Source organism: Arvicanthis niloticus, chromosome 6 (genome assembly GCF_011762505.2).
Source record: "Arvicanthis niloticus isolate mArvNil1 chromosome 6, mArvNil1.pat.X, whole genome shotgun sequence".
NCBI classification, from domain to species: domain Eukaryota; kingdom Metazoa; phylum Chordata; class Mammalia; order Rodentia; family Muridae; genus Arvicanthis; species Arvicanthis niloticus.
Genome location: NC_047663.1, coordinates 76,789,557 through 76,808,884, shown reverse-complemented (window position 1 = coordinate 76,808,884; position 19,328 = coordinate 76,789,557).

Sequence of the window (19,328 nt, the reverse complement as noted above, 5' to 3'; positions counted from 1 at the left end):
GCTCAGCAGTTGAGAACAATGGCTGCACTTCCAGAGGACCAGGGTTCAATCCCCAGCACCCACATGAAGGCTTACAACTATCTATAGCTCCAGTTCCAGGGTATTTAATACCCTCTTCTGATCTCCATGGCCACCAGGCACACACATGGTAAACAGAAAAATATGTAGACAAACACTCATACATACATGATAAGTTAATAATAGTAATAATAATAATAATAAATTTTTAAAAAGTTCCACAGAGATATACAACATTTCATAGACAGAAACACTGTTCCTCTTATTTATGTTTTTTTTAAATGTAGACACTTTAAGAATTAACACAGACATGAAACATAAGACATAATCATACCCAATGAAGCATGAAACATATCTCTGACCAAACTTGCAATTTTCTGATGAATAAGATTGTGAGGGGCTAGCAAGATAACTTAGTGTGATAAGGCATTTGCCAACAAGCTTGATGACCAGAGTCTAATCTCCAGGAACCACGTGGTAAAAGGAGAGACCCACCTCCTACAAGTTGTCCCCTGATCCACACTTACATGTCATCCACACACCTTTATTCACCTTTCTCTTTGTCTCTCCTTTTCTTGCTAAATACTAATACAAAATAAAAGAAACAAAAAGTATACAATTCTGGTGTTGTTTTTCACAGTTGTTTATGTCAGGAGTTTGGCTTAAAATTTTCTGAGTAAATATTTACTACGATAAAAAGTTGAAGCCAGGCAGTGGTGACACACACCTTCAATCCCAGCACTTGGGGGCAGAGACAGGCGGATTTCTGAGTTCCAGGCCAGCCTGGTCTACAGAGTGAGTTCCAGGACAGCCAGGGCTATACAGAGAAACCCTGTCTCGAAAAACAAAACAAAACAAACAAAAAAGTTGAAAAAGTATACCACATCACTTTTTTTGTTAGTTTTCCAAATTTTTTTAAACAATGTAACTTTAAAATTCACCAATGCATGCAGATGAGGTACTCATGGATATAATCCCAGTGCTTGGAGGTGGAGGCAGGAAGATCACAGAAGTCAGTCTGCATAGGTAGTCTGGGTGTAGTGAGTCCTAGATCAACCATGTCTAGAAAGTGAATACCCATCTGAAAAAAATGTTAGCAAAAAATGTATTTATATGTTAGCTATTGAGACATTTTTCTAGGCCTGCTGAAATCCCAGCTACTTCCATGAAGGCGGGGCTGGAAGGTTGAAAGTTTCAAGTGAGTCCTCCTGGGCTATTGAGAGAGTTCACAACCAACCTGGGCATCTTAGTAAGACCATATGTGCACAAAAGAAAAAGTTTAAAAAAGGACTGAGTTGAATAGTGTTTGCCTAGCACATCTGAAGTTCTTTGTTTAATCTCTATCACTGAAAAAGGAGGGTGTGGGGAGGGGAAGGAAGAAGTTGGGGGGAGAGGGGAGAAGGAAGTGGAAGAAAGTATGATTTAGACATTTAAACAAGACTTCTTCAGCAGCCCAAGCTATATACTACCTATGCTCGCCCCCTTCTCTCTCAGCATTGTTGTACATTGTGACATTGTGGACTGTAAAAACCTGCTTTTAGTGATGGTGTGGTTCAGTCCTTGAACTCACCTTTAATTGAAGAGTTTTCTATTTACTGTAAACAGGATTACACAAAGTCAACCATAGGTCAAGAGGTGGAACAAGCAACCAGTTGACAGGGAGTGAACATAGGAAAAAGAACCATAGAGTGTGAGAGGAAGTCGGGAGGGCAGATAGGTGCAGGAAGTAGAAGGGAAAGGCTTCCATTAGAACAGCTTTTTTTTTGTTTTGTTTTGGTTTGGTTTGGTTTTTCGAGGGTTTCTCTGTATAGCCCTGGCTATCCTGGAACTCACTCTGTAGACCAGGCTGGCCTCGAACTCAGAAATCCGCCTGTCTCTGCTTCCCAAGTGCTGGGATTAAAGGCGTGCGCCACCACGCCCGGCCCATTAGAACAGTTTTTAAGGCTGTGTAGAGGAAGAGAGTGGGGTTTTTCCTTCTGGGACATTAGAAGAAAAGTCAGTTGGATGTTTTCTCCGACTCTCTGAGCCAGCAGGCACTCACCCCAGCATCTGGCTTATGAGTCTTCATTTGATAATTTTATTTTAAAAACAACAAAGCACTCAATCTTTTGTTTGTTTCTTTTGAGGCAGGGTCTCATTATGTAGCCCTGGCTAGCCTGGAACTTGTTTTGTGACCAAGCTGGCCTCAAAGTCACAGAGAACTGCTTGTCTTTGCTTTCAGACTGCTTGGATTAAAGGCATATACCACCGTGCCTGGTCCAGTCTTCTCTCTTAATGCTCATACTAAAAACATATTAATCAGTTGTGATAACTCTTGCTATAATCTCAGAATTTGCAGGTGGCTTGCCCTAAATTGGACACCAACTTGGACTACATGTAAAACCTTATCTTAAAAAAAAAAAAGTTCCAATTATGCTTCATAGTGGCTCATTAAAAATTATATTTTGAGGAGTAAGATAAGAATCTAATTTCAAGCTTGGCTCATTTGATAAGCCTGTAATCTGACCATGCTCTAGGCTGAGGTATGAGGATTGATGTGTGTTTAAGGCAGATTTGGACTACACAGTGGGTTCTTGGCTGTGTCTAAAAAGACAAATAACTAAATAAATCTCCCTAAAGAATCTAAGAATCAGGAGAAATCTCTGAAATAGGTCAGGTTGCCTGGGTATCTCAGGGAAGGAATACTTTGAATCCCAGAATTTGAGAGATAAAAGCAAGAGGACAAGGGGATTCGAAGTCTAGCTTTGGCTACATAGTGAATTTGAGTTTGAATACCTGGGACCCTGCCTCAATCCAAACCAAACCAAACCAAACCAAACCAAACCAAACCAAACCAAACCAAACCAAACCATAAAACCACAGCTAGTCAAACAAACAAACAAACAAACAGTAATAACATTAATTCCTGATACATCTTCTACTGTTACTGACAACTGAACCTTCACAATACCATCTGAGTGCATCAGTGTCCTTACTCCATAATAGTTTCATGGGGCTTCAAGGAGACCCTATGCACTTAGTAAGACCTCAGTCAGGCAGCTTTAACATAGAAAATACATTTTCTTTAAGCTGGGCTTGGTGCACACCTATAATTGTAGCACTTGAGAGGTAGAGACAAGTGAGTCAGCATTGTAAGATCGTCCTTGGCTACATAGCAAATTCAAAGCAAGTCTGGGACACATGAACTTTGTCTCAAGACAAAGAATATAAATGTTAATCCTAGTCCTCAGGAAGCAGAAGGATTATGGGTTCATGGCCTGGATTATACATAGACCCTGTCTCAACCAAACCAAACCAAACCAAACCAAACCAAACCAAACCAAACCAAACCAAACCAAACCAAACCAAACCAAACCAACAAAAACAGGGGCCGGAGAGATGGCTCAGTGGGTAAAGGCCCTTGTTGCAAATGCTAACAACCTGAGTTCAAACCTTGGCACTCACAATGTAGAAAAGAATCAACTTCCCCGAGTTGTCTTCTGGCTTCCATATGCTTATCTTGTATATATATATATATATATATATATATATATATATATATATATATATATATATATATATATATCCACACACTACACCACACCAAATAAATGTTTAAAAAGCGGAACTCCAAAACAACAAAACTAAACCCTCCACATGTGTTGGGGCCCGAGCAAAATGTTAAGGCCCGGCTGCCCTGTGTTTGGGCGGCCACTGTATCCCGGCCAAAGCTTCCACTTGGGTCCGCGGGTCGGGGTTCAGCAAGAGCGAGAGTGAGGACGGACTTGAAGAATGCAGACCAGACAGAGTGTAATTCAATCCTGTTTATTCTTCAGTCTAAGTCCTAAGTCTTGAGTTCCTAGTGCCTAGTCCCTAGCTCCTAGTTCCTCCAAATTCCAAGTTACTTCTTCCAAGTTCTCTTCCAAGTGCCTGCTACCTGTCTTCTCTCTGCTGTGTCTGGTTCTCTCCTCTGTGTCTCCCTAATGTCTGATGTGTCTGATGTCTGCCTCTGCCTTTTATATGTCTTACTTCTAAGCCACGCCTCTTAAGTTACACCTTTAATCATGTCCTTAGGTCTTGTCTCTAAATCTGATCTCTACACTTCTAAGTCATACTCTTAAATCACACACCTTTAATCTCACACACCTTTAATCTCAAGGTATCTAAACCAAGATTATCGGAGTGTGCTCAGCTGTTTTAGGCTATTGTAATCCAAGTCACATGTCAGGGTATATGGCTCAAGATGGCTGCAAAGCTGATAGCTGCTTTCTGCTAAAAGTCGGCCCCAACACACATGAATCACTTACACTTTGTAACAATTTTACATAACTTTCTACCCCAATAAGGCTACAATAAAAGCTGAAACTCCTGTGATCCCCCTAGACCTGTGAGCTTCCGCCTCTTTCTCCTTTCTCAGTCTCTGACCTCTGCTGGCCTCGCTTTTCCTCTTTGCCACTTGCTATTCCTAACATGCAGAGATTCTTTTCCCTTCTACAGACCTTTGCACACTGTGTCCTCTGTGTGACACTGGTGACAGCTGCTCCGTGTTGTGCTTGAAGTCTTTCTTCAGATAGTCTCTCAGTGCCACTTAAGTATCTCACTCTATCACATGGTCTCCTGCCTTTCCATCGGCACCTGGAAGAATCTTGAGCATTTATTTAGTTGAATGGTATGGCGCCCTCCAGCAGACTGAAAGATCCACAAGTACAGGACTCTTGTCTGCTTGATTTCCTGTACAGAAATCTAGAGATTTTCCCAGGAAAAAACAAGAACTCAAATAGGTCTTTTTTTTAAAAACTTACTTCATTCATTCATTTATTCACTTATCTAAGACAGGTTCTCATGTATCCTGAGCTGACCTTGAACTCACAATATAGCTGACCTCTGATCCTCTGGTTTCAAAGCTTCCCGCCCCTCCCCCCACCCCAGTGCTGGGATTACAGGCATGTACCACTACACCTGGTTTTGTTCAGTTTAGGGATTGACTGTACTAACTGAGCCACAGCCCCTGCTCCAGAACTCAAATATTAATTGTGGAAACTTATACGATCAGGAGGTCCCATAATTACAATGTTAAGACTAAGGCTCAGAGAGTTTAAATTCTGTCTTCACCACCCATACCAGTTATGGAGGGAAGCACAGAGCATGGGTATAAAGTCTGGTCTGGCCACAGGATATATGTTCTTCTAAAGGATTAAGACACTGGACAGATAGAGTAGTGTTAACTGCAAAACCAAGAAGAGCTTTTGAAAGTCATTTATCCTTACAATAATATTTGTGGGTGTATATTTGGCATGAAAATCCTGTAATTGTTCCATCTCAGACAACTGGCTCAGAGCCTGGTTGCAAATGAAATCTTTGTGGCTGGCAATGGATGGCTGAAGGTACCATGTGTAACAGAGACTCAAAGTCTTGGAAGGAGTTATCCAGGAAGTTGGCAAGGTCAGTATCCTACTCCCAGCTGCCCAGCCCCCATTTGCCCTCAACCTTGGTCGTTTGGCCAAAAAAAGAGACTTCTGAGCCTCCATTATAAACAGAACAGTGAGCTTGCACGTTTGCCTTTCCCTTAAGGACTCATCAGCCTGAACAAATAATTTATTCTGAGTTATGAAACATATTTTCAGCCTCTTTTTATATTAAATATTGATGCCTGTGTTAAAGCACAGTGTATTGTGTGCATTTTGTACTTTGTAAATTCAGGCAGGAAGCCAATTCTTTCTTTTTTGAGTCTGGGTCTAACTGTGTGGACCAGACTGGCCTTGAACTCACAGAGATCTGCCTGCCCCTGTCTCCTGAGTGCTTCTACCATGCCATGCTGCCTGTCTGTCTCTGTCCCTCCTTCCTTCCCTTCCTTTTTCCCTCCCTCTCTCTGTCTGTGTCTCTCTCTGTCCCTCCCTCTGTCCCTCCTTCTTCCCTCCCTCCCTCCCTCCCTCTCTCCTTTCTTCTCTCTCTCCTTCTCTCCTCTTTCTTTCTTCTGGACAGGGTTTCACCTAGCTCAAGCTGACCTCAAACTTGCTATGTAGCTAGCTAGCTATATAGGACTTTGAACTAGTAATCTGCTTACACTTCCTGAATGCTAAGGATGTCAGGCAGGTGTTACCACACCCAGCTAGGCCAGTTTTGGTCCAGGAGTCTGCAGAAAGAGATGTGTGCTGGGCACTAGCTGAATGCCAAGCATGGTTCTAAGTACTGAATGATCACTGAGTCTTCCCGCTCCTTTTGAATGGAAAGAAATTCCATTCACTGTAGAACAGAAAGGATCAGCCTCTGTCCTGGTCCAAGCAGAGGGCAGTAGGAGGGAGTAATCTCCAATTTTCCAAATGGGAAACTGTGTATTGTAATACTAAGTGTGGTCTCCAAGGCCTGGAGTCTGCAAGTGACCCAAGTGACACTACATGACCTTGCCCCCAAGGTATTTCTGATTGGTAAATAAAGATGCGGATGGCTAATAGCTAGGCAGAAGAGACATACATGGGGTTGAGGATTCTCAGGCTTAGGGTCAGAGGAGAACCACAAGGAAGAGAAGAAAGTGAAGGAGGAGAAGTCTCCATGAGAAAACACGGCCCTTAGGTCTGGCCAATTGGAGTTAAGAGTAGCCCAGATGAAACATGGTAAGTAATAACTCAGGATTATTGATAGGAAAGTAGAGTTTAATTGCATAGAGGGTAAATATCTGCCCAACTCTTGTGCTGTTTAAGGCTTTTTGTAAATACAAAGGTTGTATGTGTCTTTATCTGGGAGCTGAATTGCCAAAGGCAGGGTAGAAACCCTGGATTGGGATTAAAAATTTCTACAACTATGGTACTTCTAGTTGCTTCCCTTCCTGACTCTAGTTATCTTTCTGTACCCCCCCCCCCATTGCAGTAATCATATTTAACTTTTGTTTGTTTAGAGAAAGGATCTCACTCTACATAGCACAGGCTACTTTAGAACTCATTATGTAGCTCAGGCTAGTTTTGAACTCATAGCAATCCTCCTGCCTCAGCCTGTCTTGTGTTGAATTACAGGGTGTAAAACCACGATGCTTGTGTGGCTTAACTTAATTTTTTCATGTCTTTTCCACTAGAGGAAAATATAGTAGACTTTTCCCGTGAGGATTAGAAAACATCCCTACATAGGGAGAGGGCATTGATATTTCATATTTTGTTGGCCACCTTGTCTTGGAGGCAGCCACTGGTCTGCTGTTGTCATGAAACTGTAGCTCCGACACCCCCATAAATATGGAAGAATGTGTTTCAGAAATGGGTGTCAGAGGCTGATGAGGTGGCTCAGTAGGTAAGGGTGATTGCTGCCAAGTCTGACGACCTGAGAGTTTAATCTCGGGGAGCTACGTGGTGGAAGGGGATAACGGACCTCTGGGTGTTGGGGTCATGGGCATGTGCCACCACTCCTCCCCAGCTTATGTTCTACTTCTTCAAACTTCCACCACCTTCCAATAGTGTCCCAGGCTGGTGGCTGAGCCTTTAACACAGGGGAGGCATTTGTTAAAGGCACCCAAACTACAGCTTTAACCTCCGAACGTCTCTGGAAGCCAGAAGAAAAGGGCAGCATGTGTTGTGTAAAACAGACTTCTTCCCACAACACCTGACAGCATCAATGAATCACTGGGGGAACGACTGAGAACCCCAACTTCTTTCGGGCACTTTTAATTACTAGTTACTTTTCTATTGCTGGCATAAAGCAGCATGACCAAGTCAACTTATAGAATAGTTTACTTGGACTTGCAGTTCCAAAGGGTTAGGGTTAGAGGATATTTGATTATTGTACATAGAAAACCTAATTATTGGCAAAACATAAAAGCTTAAATAGATACTGTGTTTGTCAGAGATGAGAAATGCAGTCAGGTGTGTCCTGGAGAGACACAGTTTGGCTGTGCCTCTTTTTTTTTTGTTTTGTTTTGTTTTGTTTTTCGAGACAGGGTTTTTCTGTGTAGCCCTGGCTATCCTGGAACTCACTCTGTAGACCAGGCTGGCCTCGAACTCAGAAATCCTCTGCCTCCCAAGTGCTGGGATTGAAGGCGTGCGCCACCACTGCCCGGCTTGGGTGTGCCTCTAAAAGCCTCCATATAAGAATGCTAAAGAATGGAAAGTTTCTGCCTCTTTTAAAGCAAGTTGCTTAGGAGAGGTCTTGTGGTCTTTGTGAGTCAAGGCAAAGTCAGCTGGATGTCCTTGAGCTACCCCACCATTAAGGTGAAATGTTCAGACTCTGCTGACTTGGCTTAGAGCTACTTGCTCCCTTCCCCCGGCACCCATGACAGTGTCTTGGTTCAGCTTGCCAAGAGTGTAGGGAAGGAGCTAGAGACTTCTTTTATAAGCAATTGGAGCACTGATAGGTCTTTCCCACTCCTTCCTTTCCTCCCTCTCCCTCTCCTTCCCCCTTTTCTGCGCCCTCCTCTTCCCCTCCCCCTTCCTCTCCTTCCTCAGGAGCAACTGAAGCTCTGGGTAAGAGATAAGGATTTCCTCTTTGGGGTTGCAGAAACAATAGAGACGCAGGTGGCAGGACACAGGTAAAACAGAATTCTAGGAAAGAGAGTTAAAGAAAGTTAAGGTTTGGAGGAGCTCAAGAGAAGGAAGGGTAGACTAGCTCGGGAGAATGATACATATAGAAAGAGATTCCTAAAAAGCTAGTAGTTTAGTTGTAGAATCTGGCTTGCAAATGGATATTTTGTATATAGTTCAGAAAATAAAGTTACCTTGCTGAGTTAGCAGGTTTTTACTTCAGTTTACCTCTCCCGAATCTTTACTGGTATACATATTAGGTAATTTAAGCAGTTATGCATTACAGTCCATGATGATGGAGTGGAGGCATCAGGAGGCAGGAACTGGATACCTACAGCAGAAGCTGAGGGCTCCTTCTTTGACCCTAAGAAAGCATAGAGGGCATTCTGGGAATGGTGCTACCCTTTGAAACCTCAAGGCCCAACCCCAGTGACATATTTCCTTCAGAAAGGCCATACCTTCTAAATATCATTAAAACAGCACCACCAACTGGAGACTTTGTATTCAAACATCCGAGCCTATGCGGGACTGCATCTGACCACCACCTTTACTTCTCTCTGTGTTCCTGTGACTAAAACACATGACAGAAACAGCAGAGAGCAGGGAAGGTTTGTTTTGTCCCACAGTTTCTGTTCTAGTTCAGAACTCTGTTCTGGGTATGAGGGCATGATAGAGTGGTTCTGCCCCTGAAAGCAGATGAGAAAGCAGGCTGAAACCAAGCGTGGGCATATCCTTGTGACTTCTACCCATAAGGACCAAAGTATTTATGTCTCCATAGCCTTGAAATAATACCATACTGTGGGGAACTAAGAACTGAAAGCAATAAGCTATGGGGAACTCCCAAGATGCATTCAAACCACAATAGGAAACTTTTTTTTTCTATTTCACAGAACCTGTGTCTTTGAGTGTATGCAACGAAAGTATTCAGCAGTCCCCCAATATGATTGAGATCATGTCTTAAATATAGGTCACCAAGGTTTTATAAAACTTTATTTGTCTATTTTTATTATACAAAGAAACTTCTTTTTAACCTTCTCTTTCTTTCTTTCTTTCTTTCTTTCTTTCTTTCTTTCTTTCTTTTCTTTCTTTCCTTCTTTCCTTCTTTTGTTTTGTGAGACAGGGTCTTACTGTGAAGACCTGGTTGTCTGGGGACTCATGATGTAAACAAAGTTGGCCTTGAACTTTTGGGGATTCTCCTGCCTCTGTCTCCTGAGTGCTATGATTACAGGAGAGAGTTGCCTTGCCTGGCTTTGCCCAAACTTTCCTTTCTTTTAAAAATGATTACATTTCAAAGCACCACTCAGCCTGGGTGCTGGAAACTGAACTTGGGTTCTGTAGAAGAGTAGCAAGTGATCTTAACTACTGAGCCATCTTCCCTGCTCCTGATCAAGTTTTTTAAATTGCCCCCAAAATCTGAGCTACGTGGCCTATTGGAGTAATTTCATTTTACCCTCCCATATTCAGTGGTTCAGTCAGGATACATTGCTAGTTTGGATCTTCAATGTCTCCTCTGCTCCATATCTAAGTGCTAATAATTGCTTCTCCCTTGGTGCTAGTCAGAGGAGATGGAGTGGTGGGAAATGTGTGTATCAGGAAGCCCTCATGATATGGTCCTACCCTTTCCTCAATCCTTCCCAACGCCTTCATCTTCCTTTTTTATCTTTACTGCCGTGAGGTACGTGGGTTTGCTTCACTAAGTATACCTCGTGGTGATGTGCTGCGTAACCTCAGGCCCGTAAGGAACAGGACTAAGTGTTCATGAACCAACACCTCTACAACTGTAGCCAAAGATAATCTTTTTTTATTTCTATAAAAGTTCATTGGTCAGGGTATTTGTGACAGGAACTGAAAGCTGACTGAAGCATGCGATTAGGGTGTGGTTTGATTTTTTTGTTTGTTTTTTTTTTTTTTTTTTTTTTTTCAAGACAGGGTTTCTCTGTGTAGCACTGGCTGTCCTGGAACTCACTCTGTAGACCAGGCTGGCCTCGAACTCAGAAATCCGCCTGCCTCTGCCTCCCAAGTGCTGGGATTAAAGGCGTGAGCCACCACTGCCCGGCTAGGGTGTGGTTTGAATGAGAAGTTCCCCATAAGTTGTGGGCAGTAGAGTTCTCAGTCCCCAGTTGGTGACTGTTTGGGAAGACTAGGTGATATAGCCTTGTTGGAGGAAGTGTGTCAATGGAGCTTTAAGGTTTCAAGATCTCCTGCCATTCCCAGGTGCTTGCTGTGCTACCTGTTTGTGTCTCGAGATGTGAGCTCTTGGCCACTGCTGTGACCACCTGCCACCTGCCACCACTGTTCTGCCATCATTGACTCTAGCCCTCCAGAACCACAAGCCTTAAATAAGCTCTGTGTTTTATAAGTTGCCTTGATCATGGTGTTTTGTCACAGCAACAGAAAAGTAACCAACATGGAGGGTACTCTCCCCTTTATTGTTGCATTTTCAGTAAGTTCTAATTTGGCGTTCTAAAATACAGTGCCGCAGCAGGGAACCTTTTTTGTGGAAGTAATAGAGAATTATCATATCTGAGAAAGACATCAAGAGTTAATTAATTAAAAAAAACCCTTACATTTATGTGGTGCTTCAGAAGTTGACCCTGCACAATGAGGGCTTTTTTTTTTCCTTCTTAGTTTTACTCAGACAAGGTATCTGGCCTCAACTTGCTATGTAGTTGATGCCGGCCTCAAACTTTCATCTACCTACCTCTGTCTCTACAGTACTTAGGTTCAGGCGGGTGTCACTATGGCTGAGTTTGTGTCATGACCATGTACCAGTTCTGTACTTGTGTATATTTGTATAGACATTCTTGATTTCCCAAGCAGCTCAGAGCTAGACAAAGTAAGAATCGCTTCCATTTTTATAGAAGAGAACACAAAGAAAGTCAAAAGCTCAAGAGACTCATCTGGATTGTAGCTGGAGGCCAGTTTTATTGCCAGCCAGAGAGGCCAGGAGAGCTCAGCCAGGGGTGCTCTATCTCCTTTGTTCCAGATTCCTTTGAAAGCTGCTAAGGCCTATGGACCTTTTTGCAGAAATATGTTTCTAAGTGCTTAGAGAGATAATTTTATGCCAACATAATATTTTTATGGATTATCTGGGAATTTCATATAATGTACCTGATCACACTCAGTTCCTAGTTGTCCGATGTTCTCCCTGCCCCTTGTGACCTCCTCTCAAAAGAAGGAAAAGGAGAAGAAGAGGAAGAGAAGGAAGAAGAGGAGAAAGAGGAGGAGGAGGAAGAGGAAGAAGAGGAGGAAGAGGAGGAAGAGGAGGAAGAGGAGGAGGAAGAAGAAGAGGAAGAGAAGGAAGAGGAGGAGGAGGACAAAAGAGTCTAATTTGTGTTGTCCATATATTCACTGGAGCATGTTCAAACTCCCAGTAGCCAGCCCCCTAAAGAAAACTGAGTCCTCCCCACCTACGCCCCTGCCAGAAGCCATCCATCCACCTTGGAGAGCCATGCTTTAGCATCTTCATCACAATTTTTATGAGTTCTCTTTGATGGCTTTCTTTTTAGTCTGTTAACATTTTTTTTTGGAGTGGGGGTGGGGGATGGGGGGGTTAGAGGTTGTCACCGAAGCCTTCTATTTCATCCTCAACTCTGCAATCGTTGATACCACTGCAAAGGTAGCTTTCTTCTGCTTTACGGTCAGTGGGAGCACAGATCCTGAGCTTCTACATGGTTTCTGATAACAGCACAGACCATGGACGATCACATGGTCTCTGGTGGCTGTTGCAGTTGCCAATTAATCTCTACTCAAAATCAAACCTGGTAGCAGCGTCACACCCCAATATTCTGGGTTCCCGAATAAAACACACACACACACACACACACTCACACACACACACACACACACGGTCTTATCTTTTAATATGCTTTAAACAGCTCAATGGCTGACCAACTTCCAAAGCTCCCCATGGCTAACATGCTCCCCGCTGATATTCCTGAGTTACTACTTACTAAAATCTATATTCTATCTTTGCTGCCCTAGAGCCAGTGTGGGGGGTGCTGAGGTCATTGTTCCCTGGCTGTTACACGTTGGCTGTCTCTCTGTCTTGCACTTCTCAGGTGTGGCAGCTACTCCTCTCCAGGCATGGCGGCTCTTATCTCTTCCTCTCCTTCTTCCATCCCTAGCCAGGGGGTCCTAAAAGTCCCATGTCTGTATCCCTGCCCGGCCAACTTTACTTACCAGTCAAAACCATCTTGGGGCAGGATCTTCAGTGTCTGCTCATACAATTTTGGGGACCCAATTAACATAATATAAGTAACATTAGATCAGATCCACAACAAGGGGCAGTATAGACTATGACATCAACATAGCCCTCTGCTGAAGTATGGACCGAGGTATACTATCTTAGCATTCAGCAGTAGTTCAGGCCAAGGCCATCAGTGTGGCCTCTGGGATAACATACACCAATATGTCTTTATATTGGTCACAGACACCAATATGTCTTCAAGTGGCAGGTCAGACTATAGATGGAGCACAGATATCAACATGTCCCCATGTGGCAGCACAGCCTACAGACAATAACATGGCTCTAGGTGGTGGCACATACCACAGACATCTACATGACCTTAGGTTATATCTTAGTTAGGGTTTTATTGCAGTGAAGAGACACCACAATCACAGTAACTCTTTTGTTTTGTTTTGTTTTTTTTTGTTTTTGTTTTTTGAGACAGGGTTTCTCTGTGTAGTCCTGGCTGTCCTGGAACTCACTCTGTAGACCAGGCTGGCCTTGAACTCAGAAATCCGCCTGCTTCTGCCTCCCAAGTGCTGGGATTAAAGGCATGTGCCACCACCGCCCAGCCACAGTAAGTCTTATCCAGAGAAAATATATATTTTTTGGACAGGGCTTCTCTGTGTAGCCTTGGTTGTCCTGGAGTCTCTTTGTAGACTAGGCTGGCCTTGAACTCACAGAGATCCACCTGCCTCTGGAGTGCTGGGATTAAAGATGTACACCGCCATGCCTAGCTAAAGAAAAACATTTAATTGGGACTGACTTACAGTTTCAGAGATTTAGTCCATTTGCATCAGGGTGGGGAGCATGGCAGCATGCAGGCAGCCATGGTTCTGGAGAAGGAGCTGAGAGTTCTACATCTTGATCTAAAGGCAGCAGAAAAGAAGACTGAGAAACATCGGCCATATCTGAGTTTCTTAGACCTCAAAGCTTGTCCCTAGTGACCTACTTTCTTCAACAAGGTCACACCAACTCCAACAATGCTGCACCTCCTAATAGTGTCACTCCCCTATAACCAAACATTCAAACATGAGTCTTTGGGAGCCATTCCTATTTAAATGACCACAGGTGGTAGCAAGGGTCTTGGACATCAACATAGCCCCTTAGGACCAGGGACCAAACATGGCTTTTGCCAGCAGCATGCACCATGGATATTGACATGGTCACAGAGCTTCATTAGATCTGGGGTGGCAGTCTAAACCATTGATACCAGCATAGCCTCTGGGGGAAGTATGGATTATGAAGGTCTTTCAGAGAGATCCAATTCAGGAACCAAACCATTCTTCATCTTGGACATCCTGTTACTGCTCAGAGCCAGGGCGATATGTGGCAGGGCAGCTTATTGGTGGAGCTGAGTCTGTGCAGGCCCCAGGCTGCTGCACATCACCCTGCTGACCCTACTGGGCAACAGCATGTCCCTCCATCGACTGCAGCCTTCTCTCATACCTGTCACTGTTGTTGCATCTCTATTTCTACACTCGCACGGCTCTGTTCCTCCATCTTTCCCACCTCTCTATTACATATTCATTCATTGTAGTGGCATTGGAATATGTGTGTGTGTGTGTGTAAACAGATTTACTTGCAAATGTTTTTGTAACAAGCTGTTGGTCTGCTTCAAGGTTTCTGGTTTCTAACAGACCATCAATACTACCCCTCCTGCTATTGCTCAGAGTAATGCTGATCTTGTAGCTCTGTGTGAATGCGTGGTGCCTTCTGCCATGAAGGAGTAAGAAGTCCTCACCTGAGGATGTTCCATCTCTTCAACTTCTCTGCCAGAGAACCATGAGCTAGATAAACTTCAAGTCCTTAACTGGTCTTAGGCATTTTGTTATAGCAACAACAGCAGCAGCAGCAGCAACAACAACAACACAGACTAAAATATCATATTCAACAACAACAACAACAACAACAGCACCACAGACTAAAATATCCTATCCTGGGCTGCCTACCTTGAGACTTCTTAGAAGAGAATGAGAGGGCCCATGAGGGGTGGGGGCTGGGCTGGGGTTCCAAAATTCACTTCAAAAGCACTTGCTTTCTCAATCAGTGATGTGACTTTTCATTAGGTCTCACTTCCTAGTGGTTAATGGGGTACATAGTAGAGTGAAAGGCAGACAGTATTATTACTGTGTTGGTCAGTCGTAACCTGATAGTCTTTTTACTGTATTGAGTCAGTTTCAAAACCACACACACATTCCCATTCCCCTAAGCCTTCTCTCCACACACCTCACCTCAACTCTACCACACAGGCCTCACTCCCGGCCTCTACTAAATGCTAATTATATTCCACAGGAAGGAACATTGAGGAAAATGCTGACAGAGACCTAACATCTAATAATTTGTGGCTAAAGACTACAGCCAGGGAGGCAATTAGGAGGTTTGTATCAATTTAGGGGTTAGGGCAACTTCACATTTCTTCAGCAGACTTCCTGCCTGAGCTCTGGAGCGTTGTTTCTGCCAGCAGTGGTGGTTTTCATAGGGAGGATGTGAGGTGATAGAGAAGTAGTAGGGCCCTTGACACTGTTCAAACCCCAAAGACTCCCTTTTTTAGCCCCTGCTCCAGGGGGGAACCTCTGCCATCAGAACTATATCTGTATGGGTCACGCAGGATGTACGTAAGGCCATGGGCCTTTGAAAAGCCCAAAGAGTACATTAGTTAGCTTTCTGTTTATGTAACAAAGTTTGTGAGGTTACTTATAAAGAGGGAAGGTTTATTTTAGCTCATAGTGTGTGAAGTTTTAGCCCATTGTTGATTGTGGCCCCGATATTCACTTCAAGGGCACTCTCTCAGTGGTTTGACTATCTCTCTTCAGGTCTCACCTCCTAAAGAGTCTATTTTCTCCCCTCCTGCAAAGGGTAGCAGATGTCTCTGGATGACACTTGTCCATGCCATAGCTAACTGTAAAACTGTCTAGTCTGGGTTTGAATTCCCAGCCTTCTTTCCTCCGAAGCCTCTGCTGGGATGGCAGGGATGGCAGGGATGGCAGGGATGGCAGGGATGGCAGGGATGGCAGGGATGGCAGGGATGGCAGGGGTGGCAGGGGTGGCAGGGATGGCAGGGATGGCAGGGATGGCAGGGATGGCAGGGATGGCAGGGATGGCAGGGGTGGCAGGGGTGGCAGGGGTGGCAGGGATGGCAGGGATGGCAAGGATGGCAGGGATGGCAGGGATGGCAGGGATGCACCAGCACTGGGCTTGTGGGGCTATCTCTGTTCAGTCCATTTCCTTCAGTTGGCATCCTATCCTTTAGCACTGAAGACATTAGTACTGCTTAGGATGCTGATGTTGGCAAACCAGCCTTCTTTAGAAGTGAGGCACAGGCTCAGTTCTGTTTGGGTGCCTGGTTGTATACAAAAAAGGAAAAGGAAAAGGAAAAATATAGTATTGTTTATATTTAAAATGTATTTGTCATAATCACTTTTACTAAAATAAGATCTTCCCAGTTTTTTTTGGGGGGGGGGATGGAGTCTTATTGATGTAACACTCACTATAAAGACCCAGGGTGGTCTTTGTTTTGTGGCAATTCTCCTACCTCAGACTCCAAGTCCTTGGCTTTATAGCTATAAGCTATCATATCCAGCTAAAACAACAAGTTTTCTTTTTTTCTTTTGGTTTTTCGAGACAGGGTTTCTCTGTGTAGTCCTGGCTGTCCTGGAACTCACTCTGTAGACCAGGCTGGCCTCGAACTCAGAAATCCGCCTGTCTCTGCCTCCCAAGTGCTGGGATTGAAGGCGTGCGCCACCACTGCCTGGCAACAACAAGTTTTCAAAATTTATTTAATTTACTTAAGGGAGAGAAGAAAGAATGGGGGAGGAGGAGAAGAGGAAGAAGAGGAAAAAGAAAGAAAAGGAAAGAAAGAAGAGGAAGAGGAGGAGGAGGAAGAAGAAGAAGGAGGAGGAGGAAGAAGGAGGAGGAAGAGGAGGAGGAGGAGGAGGAGGAAGAGGAGGAGGAGGAGGAGGAGGAGGAGGAAGAGGCTGAATTGTAGTGTCTTACTATCTTTCCCAGAAGGGATATTAGTGAGAATTATTCCAGTGATCTTTTCTATTGATTTAAGATGGTCTTCCATTCCTCCTTCCCTCCATCCTTCTTTCCCTCCCCCCTCCCTCCTTCCCTCCCTTCTTCCCTCTATTTCTCTACTCTCTCTTCTTTCTCCCCTTCTCATTTCCCTTTCAGGTCTTAAGTACTGCAGACTGCCTTCAAACTTGCTATACAGGCTAGGATGACTTTGAACTCCTGATCTGCCCGCCTTTACCTCTCAAGTGCTAAAATTACAGACATCTACTACTTTCTATACGTGGCTAGCACTTCCATAAATACCTTGCCCTGTCATCATCCCAACCCCTTTACCACAAGATCTACTTCGCTACTTAATTCAGCTGTTTATGTGAAAATGTAGGGGTTTTTAGGGAGTTTGTTTAAAAAGATACCAAAACTCTGTCTAGATTCTAAGGGGACATGTGCATGTGCCACTGCACACATGGGGAGGCTAAAGGACAACCTTGGGTATTGAGCTTTTTTCCTATCAGCCTTGAGACATGTTCTTACTGTTTGCTGCTGCTATAGACTAGGCTAGCTGGCCTGTGAGCTTCCCGGGATTCTATTTCTGAACTCTATCTTGAGGCAGGTGAGCAGGGATGATAGCTACATGGTACCCATGTCCATTTTCACATATGTTCTTGGGGTACAAACTCTGGTCTTTGTGTTTACATGGCAAGCCTCATACACAACGAGCCATTTCCCAGCCCTCTATTTTCTTATCTTGGGAAATTTGGCAAAGGGGTAACTGACTACAACAAATTGTTTTTGTTATTCTTCATAATCAGTATCCCTTTAGGTCTTGGTTTTTTTTTTTTGTTATTACCTCTCTCTCTCTCTCTCTCTCTCTCTCTCTCTCTCTCTCTCTCTCTCTCTCTCTCTGTGTGTGTGTGTGTGTGTGTGACGCACAACCATGTGCATGCCACAAGGAATGCTTATAGAAAAGAAGACATCTTGGAGACACTGGCTTTCTCCTTCCACCATGAAGGTCCAGGGAATTGACTTCAGATAATCAGAAAACACCTTTACCTGCTGAGCCACCCCTCATCAGCCTGGCCCATTAGATCTTTAGAGCTCAGGCCTGGGGGGATAAATTTCTTGCAAATCGGCACTTTGAGTGGCTTCTAGAAATGACAAGAAGAAATGGAAGTGTTTGGACTCTTGGGTCATTTCTGCCACACTTGGTTTTCAAGTGAACCAACTCCATTTGTAGTTACATCATCTCCTGGATGAATAACTAAGACCAACAGTGTGAGTAGGTATCTGGAAACACTGTTTCTGGAACACTCTTTCACCTCAGGAGGATGAATTGGAAGCCGAGAGGTTGTAGCATTCACTCTCTTGCAATCCTCTTTGAGGGGTTCTGTGATAGAGTCACTTCAAAGTTTCTATTTTTCCCTCAAGATCAGCACAAAAGTTTTCAGACTGGAAGCCAGTTCCTCTCTCCTCAGATAATTTTTCAGACCATGGGCCTCCTTTTGGATCACCCCGACAGTGACATAGTGTCAGGGCTAGGATTGGAAGCAGCTGGTAACAACCCGAGTCTTAGCCAGGGTTTATCCACAGAATATAATTCTTACAATCTTGAAGGCTGTAGCTCCTGTTTTCAATTCCTGGGAAGTAACGGCAGTAGCATATGCCTCAATAGCAGTATAATGTTTCTCAGACTTCAGCAGTTAGTGTACCCACAGCAGGGCCTTTCTGGTCTCCACAGCCCTCTACTAGCTAAGTAAATTTCACCTCATCACTTTTCCACTAAATACAATTTATTTCTTTCTTTATTTGAATTCTGAAGTTAGGTCTATCTGTGTAGCCCAGGCTGGCCCAGAAGAGTTCACTTATACCCCAGGCTGGCCTCAAATTTGTGATGATCCAGTCATCCCACCCTCCCAAATACGAGGATTATAGGCAAGCCAGTAACATCCTCCTCTGGCCTCTTGGGCACCTCACTCAAGTACCTACGCCTCCAGCTTTATCAATGTGCAGCTTGTTGGGGTGGGTTGACACCGAGTTAGCCTTTTCTCGATGTGGACATCTTTCTTCCTGCACATCTGGACCGTTGCCAAGTTTCTGACCTTTGTAATGTCCGTGTACCACCTGAACTTCACCGTCCTTTGGAAGGCACACAGGCTGAACATGATGCTTCTATCTCAGTGCTCTGGAATGAGGGTGAAGACACAGTCTTCCTCCGAACATGAGAAAATGAGTTGAAATGCCTTACACAGGGTTCTTGCTTCAATCAGAAGTCCCAAAGGGATCAAACCACCTTGGCAGGTGCTGCTCCACTGATGCACGCTGAAAGGAAAAGGTCCCTTTTCTTTATAAATTAAAAGTACTTACGTGGCAATAAAAAGCATCAACCAAAAATAAAGGTATTAATAAATTATATTTTGTCAGAATAAAAAGGAATCTTAAAAAATGATTGGATGTGTGCACTTGAGTTCAGGTTCTTATAGAGGCCAAAAGAGGTTGTCGGACACGGATGCTTAGAATTGATTCAGGGTTGTCTGGAAGAGCAGCAAATGCTCCCAACAGCTGAAATACTTCTCCAGTTCCATAAGTAAAGA